Here is a 27,079-nt window from a genome sequence, read left to right on the forward strand (position 1 = left end):
CTAACCCCATAAATAGTTGCAAACCATGAATACACATCATTGTAAATCTCAAGAACGGAAGTAAGCTTCCCCTTAATTCCAACTTTTTCAAGTGATTCCAAAGAACTAACTATGGAGATTTTGCATGATGAAATGCCAATTGCAACTCAAAGCATCTATAATGTATACTGGGCTGTAGATTTTGACGAGCATCCCTGCAATGTGCATTCCAGCTTTTGTGAATTCAAAAACGTTTGACATATCTGTCCTTAAATTCTGACAGAATTCAGGGTGGCAGTGTGCTTTCTATCTATAACTTTTTCTGACAATTTCCAGAAATTCCATAAAAAATATATTAATTTACACATATTGTGCAGTATTCACTTCTCGTTCAAAAGTGGAAATGGGGATTTACTTCATGCAAATACATAATTTAGTGTGACGCTATGTGCAAGCGGCTGTTTTAGGAATAGGCTGTGGCACCAGTCACTCATGTCTTCTCATGCCTGGCTTCTGAACCCTACCCCAATCAACCCACCCATGTTTTTCCCTTTACCATGACCTCTGTCCATTTTGTAAAATGATTTTTAATTTCAGTCCTGTTCCTCTGTTACAGTATTTTTATTTTTACTCTAGATTTTATTTCTCCACTCCCCAGCTATGGTTGAAAATATATGCTGCACAAAACTTTCTCATAGCGGAGATACTGGCACTTATTTTTCATGTGGTGTACCACCACACTCTCGTGTCTGCAGTAGGCCCAGCAAGGGCTGTAGGTGCCAGTAAGAATGCCAAATCCATTGGAGACGTGCTGCACAGCATGCACCATAAACCCAAGATGGCATGCTTCTGGCAGCAAGAAGAGTCCTGCTGGTCAGATGGCCTGACCTGGGATTAAAAACTGTTGGACTGCTCGCCTTTGAGGGAGCAGCAGTGAATCTTTGGTTTGGGCAAAGTTTGCATAAAATCCATTGTGGGAATTATGCAAAAAATGCCCAAAAATGATGCAAGTAAATTTTGCCTGAATACTGACTCGAAAATGTGACACTTGTAGCGGCTCTGAGACGTGGGCTTTCTTTGGGCATTTGAGATGTGACTGTATGTGTTGAAGTGCGATGATCACTCATTAATAAAACATCTTGGCTATTCGTATTCCTTTGCTATTTATTGAGAGTCCTAAACGAATGAGAGATAAAAACACTTAGCGTTATCAAAATATAAATTAAAAAATGAGGATTGTTGTGGGTTAATAAAAGGGATTGCTTATGTCGTTACAGTCAGTGAACGTGTAGTTTGTTGCAAGAATATAATGTATCCACCCCCGCATGGGAAACTTGATGTTTCCTTCTGGCCTAAGATTCCGACCTTGAAAGCAGAGTTTGGAAAGGGGCGACCACTCGGTCCCCCCGAACGTATGGTAGGGTGCCCTGACCCCCCGGGAAACCATTTTGGGCGGGAGGCGTGTCTCGGCTGGTATGCCCGAAGCGGCATAGCCGGGGCGCGCCTTTTTCCCGCCCAAGAGGGGTTGTCCTAGACACTTACACCGTTGGCCACGCCCTATAGGCGGATCAGAGGAGGGTACACGCCCTCCCGAGGAAGAATAAAAGGAGCAACAATCCAAAGAAGCATCCACTTGTTCCTGTGCTTGGAAGCTGCACCTCCTCGTTGCACGTGAGCCCTCGACGGAACAAGGAGCCAATTTTGAGAACCTGTAATTTTGTGCTTCTCTTTTCAGTGACTCCGAATCTTTGGATCCAGGACCTCGTCGAGCGGCAAGTTTCGAATATCCGATAACGATGCCTGGCAAGAAGGTCGGAAAGAAGGTTGGGACCGAACAGATGCTTCGCATGCTGGTGAAAGACGTGGCGAACATGAAAAAGCAGATGGCGGCAATGAATAATACAGGCAGGCCGAAGAAAGTCATCGGACCAGCATTGCCGGGAGTAGTCCCTGCCGGGAGAGGTAAAAGGGCCAGGAATAGGGCGGCAGGGGGGGAGGCCCCAGTTCCCGAGTCACCCCCGGCGAGCCCGGTCAGTCCAGTGGAGGCCCCAGTTCCGATCCCGAACGCGGGACAGCCGATCCCTGTTGTGGTTACACCCATTAACGAGGAGGATATGCCTCCCGAGTTCGCCGCCCAGTTAGCTGCATGGTTGGGCAAAAACACCGAGGGTGCTACGGCGCCAGGAGACACGGCCGAAGAGGCCAGGTTACTAATGAAGCAGTTGCGGCAGTCGAGAGATGCTGCGAAGGCGCCTGTTTCTCTTGTTTCCCCTCAGGTTCCCTCGGAACAACCGGCGTCTGGCGTTCGAACAACAGCAGGACCAGCTACCGATTCGGGTAAGCAGCCATTGCCAATGGCAAGGGAGGGATCGTTACCCTCAAGAAGGGAAAGGGTGGTTCAACATATCCCGATGGCCACGAAATAATTGATCTGGGCTGATAAATATGTGAACATGTTTTCTCTCTTGACCGACCACCATGAGGTAGAGCACGTTAAAAGTCAGAAGGATTTGTTGCATCCGAGTGTATGGCGTGCAAAAATGGCGGGATTCAGGGTGGATGAGACGATCGCTAATTGGGCCAGGGCGTTTGCAATGTTCACTGCGATCATGGGGGAACGTAGGCCCGAGGTATTGACTGAATTGGCTTGCTACCAGACACGTATAATGGATTTCTATGAAACGTATGAAGGCAATCAATGGCTGGGTTATGATAATAAGTTTCGTAAGGCCAAGGAGCACGACTCATCTCTGACGTGGGATTGTTTCGACTCCATCTCTTGGCAGAAGCAGCTCATGCCGAGCACGACGAAGTCGTCTTCGCTTGGCGGGAATGGGGCGGAGCCCTCCCGCCATTATCCGGCGGCGCCCTTTCGAGCAGGCACCAGCAGTGATCAACACCCAAGGGGTAGTGGGAACTCGAGTAGAAAAGGGGTCTGTTGGAGCTTTAACAGAGGCAAGTGCACGAGGCCACAAGGGGCATGTAAGTTCAAGCATGAGTGTGCGGGGTGCGGACAATCTTCACACCCCGAGAGTTCGTGCAGAGCCAAGAATGGTGATACAGGGGGTAGAGGAGGGGCCAAAGAGGTCTAATGTCGACCGAGGGGCACCGCTACCTACTCCCGTGGACATCATGGCAATGATCCCTTGGCTGAACGAATACCCTGATCATATCTTCGCCGGGGTGTTGCGAGACGGTTTCTCATATGGTTTCCGCATCCCGGCGGGGGATTTTCGGGGGGAATCACAGTGTAAGAACCAACTGTCGGTTCAACAGAATACGGCGGTAGTGCAAGCTAAGATTGCAAAGGAGGTGGCCTGTGGTCGGGTTGCTGGACCTTATGGGCATCCGCCAGTTACTAACTTCATTTGTTCACCGTTGGGAGTAGTCCCCAAGAAGGACCCAGGTGAGTTTAGGTTAATCCATAACTTGTCCGCTCCTAGGGGTCTTTCGGTGAACGATGCGATTGACCCCGGAGTTTGTTCGGTGCGGTACGCCTCCTTCGATGAGGCCGTCGCCATGTTGAATCGCCTGGGGCCCGGAGCGCTGATGGCAAAATCAGATATTGAATCAGCGTTCCGGTTGCTCCCGGTACACCCGCAGGATCAGCGTTTGTTAGGTTTTGTGTTTCAAGGACGCTACTACATGGATAAATGTATGCCAATGGGTTGCTCCATCTCTTGTGCGTATTTTGAGAAATTCAGTTGTTTGTTGCAATGGGCGTTCACCAGAGCTACGGGCTTTACGCAGGTTATGCATTACCTTGATGATTTTTTGTTCCTGGGGGCAGCCGGTGACACAGAATGTGCACAGGCTTTACTGGAATTTTGCAATCTCATGAAACGATTTGGCGTGCCACTGGCACCAGGGAAGACAGTGGGGCCATCTACTTCACTCGAGTTTCTTGGAATTGAGCTCGACTCTGTGGAGGGATGCTTCCGTTTACCCAAGGAGAAGGTAATGAAATTTAAGGCCTCTCTCGAATTGTGCATCTGCGAGAAAAAGGTAACTCTCCATCAGTTGCAACAAGCAGTGGGCCAGCTTAACTTTGCCCTTAGAGTGATACCGATGGCTCGCCCCTTTTCCCGCTCTATTGCACAAGCCATGGTTGGCCTCAAGGAAGGGCACCACCGCACACGACTGTCAGCGGAGGTTCTCCAGGATATGCACATATGGTTGGCATTTCTGGCGGATTTCAACGGTCGCGTCGTGTGGAATAAGCCACCAGCTTCCTCCGAGGAGCTGGGGTTATGGACCGATTCGGCGGGGAGTGTAGGATTTGGCGCCATCTTCGGTAATCGATGGTCGGCGCGAACATGGCCGACGTGGTGGCACGACAGTGGGCTCACAGGTAACATTGGGTTTCTTGAGCTGTTCCCCATTTTGGTGGCCTTGAAGACATGGCCGGATGGGTTTCGTGATCGCACAGTGGTGTTCTGGTCTGATAACATGACCGTGGTTGAATGTATCAATAATCAGGCAGCACGCTGCAAGTGGATTTTGAGATTACTGAAAGAAATTGTTCTACTGTGTATGAGACTAAACGTCCACTTTAGGGCAAGACACGTGCCTGGTGTGCTGAACCAGGCGGCTGACGCACTCTCTCGTTCCCACATGCAGGCCTTCAGGGATTATCTACCCTCTGCGGACTTGGTGGCGGCACCATTTCCCGAAGCTCTCTGGTCACTCGGTGCCCCGGATTACAAGACCTTGTGGGAGCAAGTCTAGCACCCAGGACAAGGGAGGCATAGGAAGGGGCGTTCCGTTCCTATTGGTAATTTTTGGGTCCAGCTAGGGGGGATCATTGGGGGCAGGAGGAGTGTGTCCTGAAGTTTCTGGTGTCACTACATCAGGCAGGCCGATCAGTGGCAACAGCCAATAGGCACTGGGCCGCCATTGCCTTCATGGCGCAGGCTCATGGCACCCAGGACCCCACATCGTCCTTTCTGGTAAAGAAGGCACTGCGTGGGTGGCAACGCCTTGAGGGTCGTAGAGTGGACGAGAGGCGCCCGATTGGGCTAGCAAGGTTGTCCCTGTTAATGTCCGTACTCCCTGCGACATGTTCATCCCAGTCAGAGACAGTGCTTTTCCGGGCCGCTTTTGCATTAGCATTCCATGGGGCTATGCGGGTAAGCGAACTGGTAGGAAGGAACAAGCAGGATACGGGGGGAGGTCTGTGTCGAGAACACGTTCAGATCAAGGGTGATACAATGGTAGTCACAATAGCCAGGTCCAAAACTGATCAGGGAGCGATCGGGGACGGTGTTGTTGTCCAGCGAATTCCAGGGTCCCCCATGTGCCCGGTGAAATGCGTAGAGGAATATTTAGCGCAAAGGGCGGCATCATGGGGGGGAAGCTTGCTGAGACACACCGACGCCACCCCACTGACTAGGTTTCAGTTCCAGCGGGTGCTAACAATGGCAATCGCGGCAGCGGGCTTGAACCCGAGCGATTTTGGGACCCATTCCTTCCGGATAGGGGCTGCTACAGAGGCTACAGCCAGGGGTCTGAGTGTTGAAAAGGTGAAACAATTGGGACGTTGGTCCTCGAACTGTTATAAAAGGTATGTGCGGTTGCACATGTTGTGAAGCCGATGTCAGTCACTCACGCTTCTTGTTTTCTGTTTGGTTTACAGTTTCGCGAGCAGGCTTTGCGGGGCGGACTGTGCAGTTGACCCGACACCTGGGGACCAGCGGTCAAAGATCACCGGCTGAGGGAAGAGTGGTGTGGGTCGGTGGCCACTCATACGTGAGGCGTGCCGCGGACGTATTCAAAGCAGGTGACATGATTCACGTGGCTGGGGAATACGGGTACAGGGTGACCTTCCACGGAAGGGGCGGACTCTGTATTGACCATTTTCAAAGTTTTATTGAGGGACTGTTAGGGCGGACGAGGTCACCGCCGTCTGTAATCATAGTACACCTTGGGGGCAATGATTTGGTGACCATTGGTCGACGAGTACTTCTCGAGCTGATTTTATCCTCTGTTAGTTGGTTGGCGAGAAGGGTTCCAGGGTGCACGATAGCATGGTCATACATGATTCCCAGGAAGGTGTGGCGGGGGCCCTCTCTGTGTCAGCTTTGAATCAGTCGGTAAAGAAAGTCAATAACAAACTTAGTAGGTTATTTCGCTCAGGACAGTTGCATTGTATTCCACACGGATGTATTCGGGGGGACCACATGTATCGTGAAGATGGGGTCCATTTGTCCCGGGAGGGGAATGTCTTACTCATAGGAGACTTCATAGCTTGGTTAAAGGGTTTGTGTAGCCATGACCTTTAGTAGGAATTTGTGGGGGGTTCGGATAGCCGGTCAACTATCCGGCCTGTGGCAGTAAGGTCATGATCGGTGAGCAGTAATTGGAAGATCCCTAGAGGTGGGGCCCCACCCATTATGGATGGGAGTGCCTGGGGGGAGGCGGCCATTGGCCCCTCACACGGGGAGGCGGCACCCTCTAAGGATGGGGCCGCCAAAAGGGAAGGCGGTCATAGGCCCCTCCCAGGGGAGGAGGCGGCTACGGGCCCCTCCTACGAATTTCCCGGGGCCAGGACATCCGCGACGGCGGATGTGGTAAGCAGTGTGGGGTGGGAGGGGGGTCTACGCTACCTTCTAGACACCTCACACGAGTCCTCGGACGACCACTAAGATGGTGTCGAGTAAATAAGGGGCCCCCGTTAAGACAAGGGAAATTGGAAGTTGGCACAGAGGTACAGTCCTCTGTGCGCCCGCTCCTCACAAGTGAGGGGGGAGTTCTGGTATTAGGGATCTGACACCGGTTACGACCTTGCCGTTGGCCCGTAATGTTAGGATGTACAATTTTTATTTAGAGAATATGCATTTGCAGGATGTTTAAACTCGGCTAGGAGAACCTTTGTATTAGAGATGTGTTAAGGTTAGCCAATAAACATCGTAATGTATAAATGAAAAATTGTACATGATATGAAACTGTTATTTTAATGTTTTAATTTTGTTTCAAATTTTAATAAATACGGCCGGGAGGGTAACTCCCTCCCGCCTTCCAAAAGTTCAAGAACTGTGTCCGTCTTCCCATCCTTGGGGATTGTGTTGGGAGGGGGTGACGGGTATCCCGGCCATATGGAAAGGGGCGACCACTCGGTCCCCCCGAACGTATGGTAGGGTGCCCTGACCCCCCCGGGAAACCATTTTGGGCGGGAGGCGTGTCTCGGCTGGTGTGCCCGAAGCGGCGTAGCCGGGGCGCGCCTTTTTCCCGCCCAAGAGGGGTTGTCCTAGACACTTACACCGTTGGCCACGCCCTGTAGGCGGATCGGAGGAGTGTACACGCCCTCCCGAGGAAGAATAAAAGGAGCAACAATCCAAAGAAGCATCCTCTTGTTCCTGTGCTTGGAAGCTGCACCTCCTCGTTGCACGTGAGCCCTCGACGGCACAAGGAGCCAATTTTGACCCACCCACCAGCCCCTTATGGCAACGATTAGTATTGCAATTAAGTCGATTTGCGGTGATAATATCTCTTTTTTGCAGGTTTTTCTAATAAAGTTTGGTTTGTTTTTTAAGGCAATAAAATGATTTGCTTTTTACCATGTTTTTTAAGCGGAGTATCACAGTCTAGTTTGAAAGATGTGTTACATGTGTAGATGAAGGTTTATATTGCGAATGTCCAGTATAATCGCTTTTCCGCTCCTCATTAGGTTCAAAATGTCGTATTTATTTTGGTCGGGCGGTAAGGTCATGATCGGTGAGCAGTAATTGGAAGATCCCTAGAGGTGGGGCGCCACCCATTATGGATGGGAGCGCCCAGGGGGAGGCGGCCATTGGCCCCTCACATGGGGAGGCGGCACCCTCTAAGGATGGGGCCGCCAAAAGGGAAGGCGGTCATAGGCCCCTCCCAGGGGAGGAGGCGGCTACAGGCCCCTCCTACGAATTTCCCGGGGCCAGGACATCCGCGACGGCGGATGTGGTGAGCAGTGTGGGGTGGGAGGGGGGTCTACGCTACCTTCTAGACACCTCACACGAGTCCTCGGACGACCACTAAGATGGCGTCGAGTAAATAAGGGGCCCCCGTTAAGACAAGGGAAATTGGAAGTTGGCACAGAGGTACAGTCCTCTGTGCGCCCGCCCCTCACAAGTGAGGGGGGAGTTCTGGTATTAGGGATCTGACACCGGTTACGACCTTGCCGTTGGCCCGTAATGTTAGGATGTACAATTTTTATTTAGAGAATATGCATTTGCAGGATGTTTAGACTCGGCTAGGAGAACCTTTGTATTAGAGATGTGTTAAGGTTAGCCAATAAACATCGTAATGTATAAATGAAAAATTGTACATGATATGAAACTGTTATTTTAATGTTTTAATTTTGTTTCATATTTTAATAAATACGGCCGGGAGGGTAACTCTCCAATCCTAATTTTAAGACTTTAGGTATTCACAGAAGGCATTTAGGAGTCCTAAAGTTAGGAGTCCTAACTTTACTACTAATAAAATTGAGAAAAATCCTAATTTTAAGACTTTCGGTATTCACAGAAGGCATTTAGGAGTCCTAAAGTTAGAACTACTAACTTCTGTGAATACCGAAATGAGTAAGTGCCTTCTGTGAATACCGAAATGAGTATGTGCATTCTGTGAATACCAAAATAGTAGTAAGTTTAGGATTGAGTCTTATGTTCATTCTGTGAATCGGGCCCAAAGAGACCTTCTGTAGATATAATATAATATACTAGCTAGGGAGGGTAAACTGAGGTTCTATTTAGACCTTTTTCCTTTAGCATTATAACATGCTTCCACCCTTTGTATTTTATGGAATAGTAACCATGCTGTTAACATTGTTCCTTATAATATGTTTGCTTGTATTAGCTAATATACTGTGTTTGAGAACACTGCATTACAAATAAACATTTCAAACGTGTCCTCATTGACTCCTCATTCTGGATTGATATGTTAGTATAACGAAAGAGTGTTCATGTGTTCCACGTTACCTGAGATGTCCATGTTCTGGGTTGTCTTATCATTGGGGGTCGGTAAGAACCAATGAGACACTGATTGCTAGTCTGGTAGTGGATTTTGGATACTAAGGTGAGTTTTGGCACACCCTAATTCACTGAGGTTCCAAGTCTCTATGCACAGTTCTGCGTGAGAGCAGGATCCCTGTGACACCTGGTCCCTTGGAGCCAGGATTGTTTTTGTAAAAATCTGTTTAATTGCTTTAATATTTGCATTAGTTATACTTATTATGCACGAAAAACATTTTTCTGAGCAATTGAAAAATGTGACTTTGCCCTTTCCTTGAATGTATTAAATTGATGTTCTAGCCCTCATAAATGGAAAATGGAACAGTCTAGTGAAGAGATTTTTATTAGAGATGTCCTGGTAGCTATACTGACATTGAAATGGATGGTCACTGGAATGCATAGGAGCCCTGAAAATGTTTACTAGATGATTTTAGGATTTGCTTTTGCTTAGGACTAGGAAAAATGATAATTCTGTTTATAATAGTGGCCATTACTCTCTCCTGCTATCTGTATGTTAATTATGACCTGATGCTCTGTTCCCTTTGTATTCCTGCTTATGTTTATATATACCCACTTAATGAAATGTTTAGAATAGAAAATGCCCACCTAGCAATGAACTAGGATATTGATACATTTATGAAAATTAATATGCAAGTATTTTCTATGTTCCTACTGGATCATAGGAATATCTTTAGCTCATGCTAAAAGGACTATCTGTTAAATATTGGACGGATTTGTTAGCATGAGCTGAAAGCCATTTTGTGTTTCTGGCAGCCATTTTAGTTAGCCATGTGCTGCCACATGCTCGCCATGTGCTCTGTCCTCCCTCCCTCAGTGTTGACTGCTCTTGTAATCTGTCTAGAAACAAACGATATTCAGCATCTTCCACCTTCGCACATGTCAGTTGAGCTTGCAGCTGTCCTTGCAACTGTTTTCTAGTCTGTAAATGTCAAGATGTGTTTGCCAAAAACAGCCACTGTTAGCTCCTCCCACTCTGTTGAGCAAGCAGATCTTGTTTGCCCATATTAGTCTTTTTGCATGCTTACATGTGCCAGGACCTCCCCTTGGTCTTATGCTTACTATGTAACCCTAAGCATCTATAAGGCCCCAGTTTTCTGTACTCCTTAGACTGCCTCATTCATTTGCTAAGGCTTCTGTGTGACGTGGTCTCCCTCATCTGAGGTTTAATAAATATGTATTTTATATTACAGCTTATGTGCCAATTTCTTCTTTGTTGAGTTAAAAGAACCAAGGTGTATCAGTGGGCCCCTGAGCAGGTTTCTTTTTTCTTCAAGACCGTTAGACAATAGTAAATAGTTGCTTGTTACTGGAACCTGTAGCATAAGGTGCTTTTGGCAGGAAATATAGCAGGATTTGTTGATATATCTAAAATAACAATAGCATGCACAAAGTAAAGTAACACTTCAATTAAAACATAGCATGGCACATTACAACAAACCACTCAAAATAGAATGCAGCACAAAAGCTACAGTGCAATAAAACAAAATTACATTGTAATAATTCAGCACAAAAAGGGCGCAGCAGCTGAACAGCTCATTAGCACAACAAAGTACCATAAAAAAATGTTCAAAAACGTTCTGGTCACAAAATACATATCCATGAACAGCAAGAGAAAGAGGGTTTTAAGGTTTTTCTAGAAGGAGCACTCTTGGTCCCCCTATGCAACACAATCAAAAACACCGAGTGTAGGTGCACCGCCATGATACACAAAATAGCACCATAGCACTATAGCTCTGTGTTATTTCCTTTTGAGTGCACAGAGAGGAGCACTTGGATTTTACATCTTGTACAGACATGCAGACACTCATGAATTGATTGAATAACCTATGATATATACATGTTTGTTTGTGTCTGTTTCTTTTACAGATTACTGCTGGGTGCCAGTACCCTGCTCACAACAGGCTCTTAATATTTTTCCTGTTTTTTGTTCATTTTTCACACAAATGGCCACCAGGTCAGGTTGAGCCTTAGTGTGCTCATACCACCGGGGTCTACACATTGTTCCTAATGAATGCCTAGTGACTTGCCCCTTGATAGGCAGAAAAATGTTGACCTCACTTAGTGTGGCATAGCTGACACATCGATCCAGCTTTCCATCAGCCCACTGTTTTTTTCTAACCGTGCTGGGTTGGCCTGTGAATACAAATTTATTTGGGACTCAACCTGGTCACTTTTAACTCACTTCACTTGTCACACACACAAAAATGAACCAGCTCCGCAGTAACTCTGGCGTCGAAGCACAACGGGTTGGTTTTAGACCTTTCTGGTGGGGCCGATGATGAAGCATGTCACCAACCAGGTTAGTGAGGGAGGGCTTTCTAAACAATCAACTGTGATTCTTTTCCACTCCACCTCTCGATTGAGAGGGACACTCTTTTGTTGTTTTTGATTGAACAAAATACATATCTCCTAAATAGCACCAGTCAAAAATGTTTTGTAATCTGGCCTTCGGTATTGATTTAAGTGTGAAGAACAAAATTGCAGACTTGAATGAGGTTTAAAATTACTTTCTAAGATAGTAGTAACCAAAAAGGAGAGACGGGGTCGTACAAGAGTTTAAAAATGTTGGGTTCGCAAATGGCATTGTAGAGCTTTACGAATAAAGGAGCATGTTAGCAAGAACCTCGTTAAAATTATCGCTGTTTTAGAGGCAGGAAATTGCCGCTAAAAAAGTGATAATGGACTTGTTAAAATGCATTATAGAATTCCAATAGAAGCCCAGGTTAGATGTCCTGCACATCTAAGCTGGGCTTCTATTGGAATTCGGAGCGGAAGGAGGGAAGGCGGACACTCTGTGTTCTGCCAGAGACGAAGGAGGTGGTCCAGTCCAGGGCCTTCTCTTGGATCCCGGCGTTGTGGAGGCATGTTCGTAGTGTGTGATGGCAGACCATGTCGAAGGTGGCTGACAGGTCCAGAAGGATGAGGGCCGCCATTTCTCTGTTGTCCAGCAGGGACTTGATGTCATCGGTGGCGGTGAAGAGGGCAGTCTCGGTGCTGTGGTTGCTGCGGAACACGGACTGGGAAGGGTCCAGGATGTATTTCTCCTCGAGGTAGCGGGTCAGTTGTTCGTTGACGATCTTCTTGACGATCTTTGCTGGAAACTGGAGCAGGAAGATGGGCCGGAAGTTCTTGAGGTCCTTGGGGTCCTTGGTTCCGCCTTGGTTTTTTTGAGTAAGGCTTTGATCTCGGCATGCTTCCAGCTCTCCGGGAAGGTTGCTGTCCTGAATGGGGTGTGATGGATGTGCTGGCTTTGTTGAAAATGTGGTGTGGGCATGGGTCTGACGGAGATCCGGAGTGGATCGTGTTCATGATCTTGATGGTGTCGTCGTCGTTGATGTTGGTCCAGGAGAGCAGGCGGTTGGAGCGGATGGTGGTCATGGAGGCGAGGGAATGTGTGCTGACGAAGTCGGCGATGGAGTCGCTGAACTGTGGTCGAGGTCCGGGGGGGTCTATAGATGAGGGTTGCTCTGAGGGTTGTATTGGGGTAGGTGTGTATCTAGAAGTGCAGGTGTTCGGCGGTGCTGAGGGTGTCATCGGTGTTGGTCGGGACTCTGAGAGTGTTCCTGTGGAAGATGGCAATTCCTCCTCCTGCTCCGTTGGTGCGGTCCCTGCGGGTGATCTTGTAGCCTTCCTGGATCGCTATGGCTATGTCGGGTGCCGAGGCGGGGTTCAGCCAGGTCTCCGTCAGGAAGGCGATTTCTGGGGTGGTTGCTTTGAGTAGGTCCCAGAGTTCAACGGCGTGTTTGCGGGCGGAGCAGGTGTTGAGAAGCATGCATCTGAGGTGGTTGGTTTCTTTCCTGGTCAGCAGCATGTTGAGGCGGATGCTTGTGAAACTGCAGTCTCGGCTGGTGAAAGCTCCGTGGGTGTGGTTCGGGGTGGCCAGGAATCAGGTGTGTGATTGTCCGGTATTGAGTGTGCGGAGGGCTCTGGAATCATAGCCGTGTCAGGCATCGTGGTGTTTACGGGGTCCAGGGGTCCTGGCGCTGGGCGCGGTCCAGGCGGAGACAGGCTTGCCTTAGGTGCGCCTTCGGCGCGGCAGTGGCACGCCCGCTGCGCAGCCTCCATATGAGGGGATGTGGGAGGGAGGAGCAGCTGGGAGGCGGGAGTGGGGCGGCCAATGGGATTGCAGGGGGCAGGCCGCAGGGATGTAGCGGCAGGACAAATGGGCAGTGGCCGCGGGAGAACTGGGCACAGGAAGGAAAAACAAGTTTAGGCAAGAAAAAAAGTACAGGCACAGAGGAATGAAAACAAGTCTGGGCAAGAAAGCAAGTAAAGACACAGGGGAATAAAAACAAGTCTGGGCAAGAAAGCAAGTACAGGAACAGGGAAATAAAAACAAGTCTGGGCAAGAAAGAAAGTACAGGCACAGAGGAATAAAAACAAGTCTGGGCAAGAAAGCAAGTTAGGCACAGGGGAAAAAAACAAGCCTGGGCAAGATAGCAAGTACAGGCACAGGGGAGAGAAAAAGTCTGGGCAAGAAAGCAAGTTAGGCACAGGGGAAAAATACAAGATTAAGCAAAAACAATGCAGGCAGAGCCGTGCAGCAGCGTGGGGAGTGACCTGCCTGTGAGCAGGGTCAGAGGTCGCTTCCTATCAACAAGGAAATCGCTAGCCCGTCTAGCTATATAAAATGTGGTGCTAACCGGGTATATCGCCGGTTTCTTACACCCGCTAATTTCCCGACTTAGCCATATGTATCATGGGAGGTGGATCATAATGCTAAGCTCACATCTCCCTATCTACAATGTTTTCCCTAGCACTTTTCTTTATCGCTGATAATCCTGCGATATTGCTGCTTATCGCCGCTACAGCCGGGATTTCTATCGCCTCAGCGATGCTCGTTGTTAATAGTGCACTGACCGGGTTATAGAATCCGGCGATAGACGGCGTTAGAATTGTGCAGGCTAAACGCGGCCAGCAATAATTATCAATGCCACTTGATGATATGCTTCTTAATTATTTGGAGCTAATTGAGTCACACTGAAGTTGTATGTATCCATGAGCTTTACATCTGTTTGATTCTTGCAAGCTTCTTACATGTATATTAAAAGTGTTGGTTGAGAAAAACATTCCTTTCAAAGAAAGATTAATGTGGAATTTAAAAAGTGAGATTGTTCAGAGAGTGTAATGTTTTGATCCAAATTGGTCACAGTACTAAATGCAATGTGATGTTCTCGGGTTGACTTATCCTAGGTGAACTGCAAGAGTGTGAGACCACCTCCTGGGTTACTGTACACAGGTAGTAGAGCCATGAAACTGAGAAAAAGGGGGGGAAAGCACTGCAACATCCTGTGTTATTCCAGTTGAAGATGAAGTGAGAAGTGAAAGATGTTGGAGTTTGCATGTGCTTTTGATGTCATTCCTGTCCCACATCATAGCTAATCGTAGGCATTAGGGGGATACCCAGGTGAATCTGATAAGTCACCTCTTAACCACCTTCATTCTTTCATTCATTCCATCCTGTCTGTCAGCATGTTATTCTTTGCCTATGGTGGAAATGTAGCTCAGCCTTACAATAAAATTGCTTAATACAAGGTTCCTAATAGTCGACCATTAACCAATAATAAGTGGTTCATGTCTCACTTTACTACATCATTTCAAGGATTGATAATCTGCATCCTGGTTAGGATTTCAGACATATGAGACCTTCTCCATGACTAACAACGGGAAGATCCTGTGTAGGTTTAGTGACACAAAACTCTTCCATGGGGTTTCCTCCTTGCAAACTCCTCCTGACCGTTTTCAGACTTTCTCTGTTCACGGCTCACTCTCAGCTCAGTCCCTCTCATCTATTCTCTTGCAAACAGTAATACTGCACAACGTCCACTATTCTAAGAATAAGATCACCAATCACTCATGTCTGGAGGTTTCTAGAACAATTTCTCACTGAGTGTATGCACAACAATCTGTTACACAACAACTCAGTAAAATACACACACACACTCAAACCTAGTATTTTGAGGTAAAGGCTGAGCAAAAACACAGATCAAGAAAAACAATGAAATACACTTCAGCTGTACTCACTGTTCCGCTTGAGTACAAGTGATCCACTACATGCTGGTCATTTGAACAACATTTCATGATAGATTTGGACAATTATTTGGCTTTCGGTGTCCTCCACATTGGCATCTGATGGTAAGTGCTAAATAAACAACTGCGGACTGAAATCAACCTATTGTGTTTGATCAAGTTCTTTTTTTCTAGCGACAATAAAGTAGGATTGTTCATAGTGTAAATCACTTTTTCTTTCTTGTTTTATATGTTTCTATACTCTTCTCCCTTTTATTTTATTTACATTTTGGTGTTATTGAGTAGTTATTGCTAATTTGTGGGAATGTTTACCTTGCATCTATGATACATCCTGCACATATGAAAAGTATAAAGAAGGTTACATATCAACCCAAACTAACTCTGTTTGAGGGAAAGCTTCACAGTATATCTGAATATCCTGAAAGCACTGACCAGAGAAAAATTGGACGAGGCCTCACCTTGTGTTTAGAATTCAAATCTAATTTCTTTAAGGTAGCAACATTAGCCATGATCCCACTTTGATATTAGCCATGGACCTACTTCTCCTCCCTCATAATATTCTCTCAGTAGTGTTATATAAATCATCTTTATCATAACTATAACTTACTTCCAATGTGTCAGAGAGGTTTAAGCACTTGTTTTTACAATGTGCTCGCAATGAGAGTGTACCATTGTTTGAAACTTTTCAGCATGATCCCCCTTGAACCTTGCAGATTTCGAACTCACTCTAAAACTTTCATGCAGCGCAGGCGGATCAGGGGCTTACATCCAGGCCCACCCCTCAGCTGAACAGCAGCTCGTCCAACACCGTTTGTTGGAGCTTGATACAGTTTTTTATAGCATCTCTCAAGGTCATTCAGGACTAAAAGTAACTGAATTGCTGCAATGTTTGAAAAGCTTTTATTGATAAACTACAAATATAATAGGGAGTAACAATGAACAAAGCTTGTTTCAGAATGCCAGAGAAAGGGGAGATAAAGGATAGGGAGATCCAAAAATAAATGATGCTATCAAATTCTGAAGTCTGAATAGGAAATTGAGAAAGGTAGTAAATCAACAAGCATTCAACAGAATTAACCATTGACTATAAATGAAGATAATTGCAGGGAACAGAACGATTTACAAAAATGCCCTCTAAAGCATACTACAAACAACTGAGACAAGACAAGGTGAAATATTTTGTAAAATGATTTGAGGAAAAAAATAGCTCATCTAGAGAACTATTTAAAATAATTAAAGAATTGGCTCATCGAACTGTGTTAAACTAAACATTCAAATCTTCTGCATCCTTCAGTGAGGAATTGGCCACATTCTTTAATAATAAAATTACAACCATTTGCTCAACATTTGGAGTTCAAGCACCTTTGGAGGAAAAACTATTCAAGCATGCTTAAATGACATCCAGAAGCCATCTGTAAATGGTGGAGGGGATGATGGGAAACGTGGGGTGTGGGTCCTCAATAGATTCCTGTCCCCACTTTATCCATCTTTTCTTTCCTAAAAATGCACCATATGTAATGCTACCCCCGAATAAATCCTTGAAGGAGGTAAAGTTTCAAGCAGCCTGGAAGCAGGCCTTGGTAGTGTAATTGGCAAAGGATGAAGGGGTGGATGCTTCTACTCTATCTATCGTCCTGTTTCAATTACCCCTTCTTGGCCAAAGTACTGGATATATTCAATTAATCCAATAATTGGAGAGTAATAGCTTACAGGATCATTCTCAAACAGGATTTAGGACAAAAAAATAAGCAGTACTGAAACTACTTTAGTATTGGTGATGGACAGTGTTTGATCATTACTAGACCAAGGTAATTTGCCGTCATTAATCCTTTTAGAATAGTGTGTAGCTTTTGACACTGCTTTTGCAGTCGCTAACATCGCTATCGCCTATTAGCAAGGCAGGCGTAGCGTTGGAAATATTCACGATGAGCGCAAATATCTCCAAATCCTAACACCTGCCCAGACCAGTTCTTAGCCACGTTATCCAATGGGAGGTGGATAACATGGCTAAGAGCATTTTGTCGCTAATGTGTGAATATCGCTGTATTCTCAGCGATATTCACGCATTTCGCCGCTATCGCTGGATATTTTAGCACAATGGAGAAAAACGTTGCTAATAGCATGTTTTCTCCGCTAACATATCCAGCGATAAAAAAATCATCGCTAAGTATATTTAGCGATAAATATCGCTACTTGTTGGTAATATGCCCCTATGTGCCCATTTTGCCCGGCGGTCAAGCTGTGCCTCCCCATTGCACTGCTTCTAAAAGAAATGCATTCTGCACCAGTAATCACCCAACTGCAACGCCGAAAGTGAATCAACCTCCAGTGGCATGTGAAGCTTTAATCCAGTAAATAATTACCTGAATGTATATACTAAGGAGCTTATTTACAAGCCCCTTGTGCCACTGGTACATCACTTTAAAAGTAACGCACTGGCTGTGCCTAAACAATGGGGGGCTTATTTACAAGCCCCTTGCACCACTGGCAAGTCACTTTTCCCCGATATTATAAGTGACACACCGGCAGCGCAAAGTATGTGTAAATAAGTCCCTGAATTTGTATAATCTTTTTAATTAATTGTATAACTATCGCATATTTGCATATGACGTTATCTTAATCACTCAAGCACTCTGAGGGGTCCGACGTCGATATCGATAGCACTGAACATTTTCATAAATAAAGTAAGAAACAAAATAACTCAAACTGGGTAGTCTAACATCTTTGGGATGTTGAGCGCTTAAAGCATTTAGGGGCAGATTTACAAGCCCCGTGCGCCACTTTTGCGCCGCCGTTGTGTCACTTCTGTGACGCAGCGGCGGCGTAAAACTAGCTCCTCGCTGCGACGAATTTACAATGTGACGCATCTAGGGAGATGCGTCACGTTGTAAAGCCCTGCGCCACATTAAACCTGCATCAGGTTTGATGTATGCAGGGTGGGCGTTCTGTTGGAAAAAGCCTCGGAAAACTGATGCAGTGAAATCTACAAGCTTTCACTGAGTCACTTTTTCGACGCCGCTGCTTCAAAACACTGCACCAGCTTGGAGCAGGAGTAAGGCATGATGCAGGATGTTAGGTATGGGCAGCTCCTTAGCATTGCTGGAGTTGTGTCTTACTCCATCAGATGTGTCACGCATATGTTTATCCTTGCTCCACAATGAGCCGTATTGTAAATGCGGCGCATCTGTGGAGGCGCAAGGGTAAAATTGCGTCACGCATCTTATATGGCGCATCCCTGCTGATATGCAGGGATGCGCCAGTCCTTGTAAATCTGCCCCAATATGTCGTAGTCCGATCTAGGGAAGTTTTATAACATATACTCCTCTGAAAAACAGAGGTAATTTAATTTCACTTTACTGGAGGTAATACCAGAAAAAAAATAATGTATCTAGAATCCTACAGTGAAAATGACGTGTGCCATAAATTAATCCTATAGCATAAATTATATTTCTGGTGTAAATTATGTTATTGCTCCTTTTTGAAGTGCTTTGCGTTATTGCCCTCCTCCAATTCAAACCCTGATGCTTTTCTTCTATCTCCATCCAGTCTAGTTGCATCTTTGCAGGCATCGAGTAGGTGTTTCTTCTGATTGAAAAGATTACTGTTACCTCTGCCTTTTCTGTGCATTTGATGGGACGGAAACTTTCATGAAACATGTTTCTGATCCAGACATTTTGAGGTGAAATGGCTTTATGTAAGAAGTCCATGATTCTGATATTTTATTATTGTTTTACGTTCATCAACACGCATTTTAATCGGCCCTGCTTTTCAATACTTCGACTTAGTCTATGTTTTAACACCCACTTATAGGTTCAAGTGTTAAAGGGTATATTTTCAAAGTGTAGCGGTTGAGCAATTAAACGGGTCCCTTCTTAGAAGCTGGTAACTTTATTCCTAATTATCTAGCCCGTCTGTCGGTACAGTTCTTGAAATGCTATCTATTTGACAGACCCCCGGGATTCCCGATGACAGAAATACTTCCAGAAGCTTCAAAGCTGAGCATGTTTTTTACCTCCCCATGAACATTCGTGCCAGATGAGGGGATAAGTTGAGGGGAAGATAAAAAACAAAGGTAGTCACAACAGATTCAAATGCATGCTTCGCGTTATTTAACTTTTCGGAATTTCTGGAAAATTGCATGCCGGTTACTTCTGTTTTTTTCAGATAACCATCAGGCAGTGAGGGTGCAGGCTGCCACTCTCCCATCCCAGAAGACAACCACGACCTGCAACATTGCCGAGAAAATATGGGCATTTTGAGAAACAATCAAACACAACCTGACAGCACCAAATGACAATGGAGGAAAGCACCCACATGGCTTTCATGCTTTTTACACCCTCACCAACCTTCCTTTTGAAGTCGATTAAACAAATGCTGGTGGTTTTGTTGTCAGACTGACATTGTAAATTAAGCCAATAAACAGAAGTTGAAAGCGTACTGGCCACTGGAAAACAAAGATTTACAGTTGTAAGGAATTTGATTCTATTATGCCCCAATTAGCGACTTATGACTTTTTGGTAGGTAGGCTCATAATCATAAAAACATTTAAGAATATTATTTTTCCTTTACCCATTTGCAGTTAACATGCAGTGGGGCTTGTTCAACCCATTCTTACAGAAATGCATATTAATAGCAGCTCATTAGCAATGTATTTTTCATTTTCCCATGGATATGAAAATGGGAAAAGCTTTTTATGACAGCTATGAGTCAAGGAAGTGGTGGGAGGGCTTCCCTATATATTTTTTCCCCTATTAAAGGCTATGTTTTACAGAACGGCCACCTTCCATGGGACGGAACAATGCCTTTTGCAGAATTATTACATCCTGTGGACAGCCAAATAATAGACCACTGGATTTTACCTACAACCTTCGGCTTATTAAGTCCTGTTGCTTTATAAAAGAAAGACAAGCTATACTTTTCAGTGTGAAAACCCACCTGACTTTGTTTAGGCCTTTTCAAGCCATCAGATTAAAATGATTTGCATTTTTCCCTTTTCAATTCGGTGCCTTAGTTGGAAAATAGACCTCGACCGTGTCTAACACATTAGAAAGCAAATGACTGGAATATTACATCTATTTTGTCAGAGTTTGTGCTGTGTATTTTGATCACTTTTGCTGGAAGCTGCCTTGACAACTTAATCATGAAACAAATTATAATGGCACATTCAGGTCTGCTCCCATTGTTCTCACATCTAAGGAATGCTTTTATTTCTTAGCCTCAGTTTATGGAAGGGAAGCCTTTTGCTACCACCATTTCACAATTGAATTGGGTTCTTAGCGACCGTTCCCATCTATTATAGATGCATTTGAACCTCCACTCCCCCTTCTCTGATTAACCTCAAAGGGCCCATTTTTCAGATAATTTCAGGACATCGGAACAGCACCTGTCAACGAAAGGTTACAAACATTAGCTTTTAGCCAGGCAGGAAAGTTTACTTTTTTTCTGCATAATTTTTTAAGTAGATTCTGCAATCAATGGAGCCTGAGTGTAAAATATAAATGGCGGTCCATAGGCAGAAGTTGACACAAACCAATCAAACAGGGGTCCAGCAAGGGAACAACTGCACAAAGGAAATGGAGGCAGAATAAACAGGGCCTCATTTATGAAAAGTGATGCATCACTGCGTGAAAACAGCGATGCGTCACTTTTCACTGCGCACTCCTTGCGACACCAATGATGCGTCATATTTAATGTATGACGCATCATGTCGCAAGGACTTACAGATACGTCAGTATTTCTGACGCATCTGTAAGCGCAAAAGTGACGCATTGCTGGAGTGTGTCACAAAAGTGACGCAACTCCAGCAATGCGTCCTTTCACATGGGGAAAGCCCCATGTGAAAGGGCTTGCGTCAATCTTACGCCTGCTGTGAGGCAGGCTCAAGACTTTGACGCAACAGCATCCTAAAAGTGACGCAGTGAAATCTCATAGATTTCACTGCGTCACTATTACGAGGCTTTTTGCGGGGGAACGCCCCCTCTGCATACATTATACCTGGCGCAGGTATAATGTGGCGCAGGGGTTTAAAAAGTGACGCATCTACCTAGATGCGTCACTTTTTAAATATGGCGCAACAAGGCGCATTTTGTACGACGCTGGTGCGTCACAAAAAGTGACGCACCGGCAGCTCAAAACTGACGCAAGGCCTCATAAATAAGGGCCACAGTAGTTTGTGAGTGACCAGGTGACAGAGCCCATGACATTGATTATAATCGACGACATTGCATGGATCAGCCCATGTTTTACAGTTTGCCTCAATGTGTCCCTCTGGATTGCCTGGGCGAAAAATAGATAGAATGAGCAATGACAATGAACCTTTTTGCAGCTAAACTCAGTCGATGAATATTAACCTTTCAGCAGGCACTGTAGGTGCTCCCTAGGCCACCATTCGGTGGCCACGCACCCATTGGGGCCCTGCTGGACGACCACTGGTCGAAGCCTTTTCTGCCTGCATCCGAATTGGCCTCTTTGTGGGATATATTGCAGGGGCTGGGGAAGAGGCTTGAAAAATGACCACATATAGTGCTAAATGGGAGGGGTGTATTGAGGAACTCACACCCACGTACAAACGAGTTAGCCAATTTCTATAAACAAACTGCACTTCTAAAGTTACACAGCCAGTATCACCCACAATAGTAGTAAATATACTCTATCTCAGGACTGGAGCAAGTCAAGCTCACCAAATTGCAAACTAGTGGTACTGCATCGCCCTCCAATAGAAAATAAGTGACTTAAAATAAAATCGCATAGCAAGTAATGCAAAATTTAATACAATTTTTTAAACTATTTAAAACTATGAAGAAATGTAATCTAATATAAAAAATCAAAACATGTTTGCAATTTGATTATAAAATAATTCATATCTTTTTACATTTAAAAATGTAGGATTCTTTTTTATTAAAATATAATTAAATCACTTTAAAATAATTGCATACATAACAGATATGATGTAACATATGTGATAACAATACAATATTTACCTTAAGTGGAATTGTTAATTTAATCTTCAGAAAAATAATGTTAATTTAATATTGCTAAAAACGTACACTTTTTATATTTAAATAAAATGAATAAAGCTATAACATTTTCTTATTCTGTCCTCTAATTAACATATATACCATTTATTTACACTAATATTTAACATATAATTAGTTTTAGTTTTTTTTTCTAATTTTAATGAACTCTTTTACTTTTTCCTAAACTTTACATAGCGATATATTCGCCATTGGTGTAGAGCTCTCTCTATGGTAAATTATATGGACCATTTCACACATGTATATGGGCAAAGTTACATGTAAGTGTAAAAGTAAATTTACATGAATAACTTACTAACAAGTGTATGTTACCTTTTCGAATAGGCTTCACACATCCACCACACAGGGAGTGACAGATTATAAAGAAAGCTGAATATTTACATCAGAAAGTGTTAACTTTTTCCTGATGTCCCAATTCTTACAACAAAGATTCTCTTAGTTTACTATGCAGTTTAGGTGCAATCCTAAGATAATTTCCAGTTCTTTGTCTATTAGGAATTTGACTATAAAAGAGCACATTAAAATTAAATATTTTGCTGCTCAGAGTGCAATTGAATAAGAAGTAATTTCTAGAACAGACACCCTTATATGAATGAGTACGTTAGAGTCGAGATAGAAGGTTGAGTAAAAATATATGTCCAAAACTGGCACTTACTTTATAGCTATTAGGTAATTTTTAGTTTATTTAAAGAAATTGTATTCAATATCTCTGAGGTATAGGAGAGTTAGAACATACAAAAATACCTAGGTAAATGTGGCCTTTCAATTCTGAGATCAATATAATAATTTCACTGCACACCATCCCTTGAACAACTAAAGAAAAAATAACCAGGTTTGAGGAACTGTTTGCCAGAAGATATAATTTGGCACAAGAGTCCACTAGGGAAATTAGTAATAGGAACATATATGATTTGGTGCTCCTATTCTTTAACCTGCATAAGTATAGCTCAAATCATGCCCAGCCTTAGTCCTTGCCTACATAAATTCAGTCCTTCCAAAACTGCAGACAATGGATGGTTTTTACTTCTTAGGGTTGAGTAGTTTTCCTATGAATGCTTTAACAAAAATGGGACATGTCAGTATAGTGTGCACCATCCAATGATTATTCCGAATATTAAAGGGGAAATGGTCCAGATAGCATGCGCTCCCTATTTCCAGGAAGTTCCTTGACCCGGAAGTACCTGTGCTTACGAAGGTTACACTTCACCCACGACCCCATTACGCATTAGAGGGATAATTTTTCTCATAGTGCCACCTGTGCCAATTGAGCACATCAAATCTGATAGAAAACGCAGGTAAGACTTACCACAAGTGCTCGACATACCAGCTTACACACACTGGTAACCAAGGCTTAAATTATGGGCATTCTATATTCTCCCAGAACCTTCCCTGAATTTTCAAGCATGAGGGTTTACCTTCTCCGTTGTTGAGCCTCTACAGCAGGGGTACTCATAGTATGGCCCGCGGACCTTTCAGACATCGTACCCGAGTTTTTTTTTTTTTAAAGGCTGTCTGCAACCAGAGCTCGACTCAGAGACTGTGCTGCCTGTGGGGGCCGGGCGATTTCCGCCTTAGTCAGAGTGGGGCTGCAGGGGCGCTGAGAGGTGAAAATAGCCTTATTAACATGCTAATGGTCTTTTAAAGACCTGTGAAATGCTTGGGTGCGGCTGTGTGCGCGCGCCTGGAAGCTGTCACAGCCCGGGAAGGGGGGGGGGGGAGGGGGCACACAGGCAGGGTGAGTCCTAGAGGTTATTTACTTTGCATGGATCGCTATGCGAGAATTTCCCCTTCTATATAAGGCCTTCCTTCACAATACAGACTCCTAATCACTAGTCTTGTGTGTTACTTTAAATACTATTCTGCCTCTGTTGTAGTCCTTACAGCCCCCCGTTTCATTCTGCATCCCCCAGGGTCGGGTCACGGCGTCCTGAAGCGTTCCTACATCGGGAGGTGGGTGCAGAGGTGCTGGTGAGAAGCGACGCTTGCTCAAAGAATGAAATGTTCCAGTGGTGGTTTTCTTGCGCAGTCGATGGGGGGCGAGAGGAGGTGGGGGTCGAGAGTAGGTGGGGGAGGAAGTGTCATTCTTGATTTAAGTGACTTGGCATTTCCTGGCTCCTCTTATTTTACTGGTTCTTGTCTTTCTTGCACAAGTGTGCAATGTTGTCGGTTCCTGCAGTGTGATAATCTCCCCTGGCACTTAAGCTTTCACTGGATGGCTAGCAAGGTCTCCCCCTGGTCGTTCCATGGAGGTCGCTTTGTGTAGTGTTGGATCGCAGACCTGGCTTGTGTTGGCCAAGCAGCTGCATGCACGATGGCCAGAGCCCTGGGAGCTCGGTGGGTGCCCAGGGAGATGGAGACAGAGGGAGAGATGGAGACAGAGGGAGAGATGGAGAGATGGAGACAGAGGGAGAGATGGAGACAGAGGGAGAGATGGAGACAGAGGGAGAGATGGAGAGATGGAGACAGAGAGAGAGATCATTATATTGTATTGTATTGTAATTGCATTTATATAGCGCTTACTATACCTGACGAGGCGTCAAAGATCTTTTTCGGTGAGAAGCACTCTACTCCCGGACCCATAGTGGATTAGTGTTGAATTAGTATAGTGAAACATGCAAGTACATTTTAAGTGGTGTATAGGTTAGTCAGTTATTTGGGTTTGGAATGATAGCAGAAGGATAGAGGAGGAAAAAAGGTCTGTATTTATATAGCGCTTGTTACCCCTGATGGGGTGTTCAAGCACGCTACTCCGGAAGCCCATAAAGGATTAGTGGTGAATTAGTATGGTGAAATATGAAAGTAATTTCAGCGGTGGATATTAGTCAGTTATTTGGAGTGAGAAGGATAGCGGAGGGATAAAACGGAAGAAAGGTTTGTATTCATATTGCACTAGTTACCCCTGATGGATGCTGATGCACTTTTCTGGCGAGTAGCATGCCACTCCGGAACCCATAAAGGATTTGTGTTGAAAATTAGTATAGTAAAATATGAAGTAATTTGAGTAGTGGATATGTTATTCAGTTATTTTGGTAGAGAAGGGTAGATGGCGGGATAGTGAAGGGAAAGAGGTTTGTATTTATATAGCGCTTACTACCCCTGATGGGGTTTTGAAGCGCAAGTAGCACCCTATTCTGGAACCCATCGGGATTAGTGTTGAATTAGTATGATGAAACATCAAAGTCATTTTTGTGGTGGATATGTTAGTCAGTTATTTGGATTGAGAAGGGTTCCGGAGGGGTAGAAAAGAGGGAAGAGTTTAGAAAAGTTTGTTTTGGGGGATCAGTATAGTGAAAGAGGTGTCAGATGATGCAATGAAGAGTAGTGTAGGGGAGAGTCTAGAAAGGGTTATTTTTATCATAGTACTGGTATGGGGTTTGGGATAAATGAGAGAGTGCATGTAGAGGAAATATTGATAGATGTATAGGATGAGAGATAGGGTAGTGCATTGGAAGGAGTAGTAGAAAGAAGTTTGAGATGAGTCAGAAGGTTGGGCTAGAAGATATATTGAGCGAAGTATAGGCTGAGAAATAGGCTAGTGTATTGGAAATGCTAAATTAGAAGAAAGTGATAAATATAGAGATCCATAGGTACATTGAAAGTATATACATACATAAAGGAGGTATGTATATTGGCCAGTATTTCTGGCCCTTTTCCCGACCAGTCTCAGACAGGCTCAAACAGGAAACTGCCCTTGTCCTCTCTGCCCTAAGCCTCGAAGACTGGGCTGAGACGTCTAAGCCTGGCCTTTTTTATAACCTTAGTAATCATGTGACCCCTTCAGCCAATGGGAACCCCAACCCTAACATTATCCAATCACAACACTAGCCCTAAAATCTAGAACCAATAGGAGACCAGGACCTTAGAGCCAATCCAAGCCCTAGTACAAGCACACAATCTGTTCAAAAACCCTGACCTCTACGCCCAATAAAGGCTATAGCCCTACCAGTAGTCCCAAAAACAAGTTCAAGCAACCAATGGCACAAGTAGCCCTAGTCCCTCTTCCAATAGAAAGCCTAACCCTACTCTAAGTCCCACACCTAGTCCAGCAACTAATCACACCAGGAGCCCTAATCGCTACTTCCAATTAAAGGTCTAACCCTAGTCCCACCCTACTCCCAACAACCAATAACATAGGAAGCCCTAGTCCCTAGTTCCAATAGAAATCCTAACCCTAGCCCTAGTACAAACCCTACAAAGATTGAATCACAGACCCAGAAACCAATCAGAACCCTCAAATACCCAACCAATGAGGACATTAACCGTAATCCAATAGAAACACCATATACAACCACCAATCAGTGTAGACATGTACCAACCACTAGCAGACCATATAAGGTCCCAGCGACCTCAGACAAGGTTTGCTGGCCAGGGAGTTGGAAGCTGCTTCTCCTGTTCAGAATCTCCTAGGAGACAGACAGGCTCAATCCACACTTTTGGACGGCAACGGGTAAAGGACCTCACCTGCAATTTGGGGCAAAGGTAGGCTGCAACTCACAAGATGGAGAAGAATGATTTGGGGTGCACTCAGCAAGGCCTTAAGGGCCCTGGGCATGTGTGAGAGGAGGACTCAGACTTGCCTGGTAGCTGAATAGCCAATGGTCTGCTGGCCTGGGGGTGGGGGCTGGGCAGCTGCCACTCCTAGGAGACAGAAAGGCTCAATCCACACTTTGGACTTCAGCAGGTAAAGGGCCTCACTAACTTGAAATCTAACAATACTGTTTGAATAAAGCTTTACTCCCCCTACCGGCCAAAAAACAAAGTGCACAGGCCCTGATGTAGAAAAATCACTGTTGCTGGGGGGGCAGAGGTTGGGGGGCTGGTTTCACTGGCTTGTGAACACAAAATGGTGGCTGGGAGTGAACTGTTTTAACACACAGGTCTTAGCACAGAGCAAAGGAGAAATTTGGAGGGAAAACAGAACTTTCACCAAGGAATGAGAGGGACAAACTACAGAGGTTCGACTGCAATACCCACAATTCAACACACTAAATGGAGGCAATCATGGTCAGGGAAAACCACAAATTTAAAACA

The sequence above is a fragment of the Lissotriton vulgaris genome, chromosome 3_1 (assembly GCF_964263255.1).
Source record: "Lissotriton vulgaris chromosome 3_1, aLisVul1.2, whole genome shotgun sequence".
NCBI lineage: Eukaryota > Metazoa > Chordata > Amphibia > Caudata > Salamandridae > Lissotriton > Lissotriton vulgaris.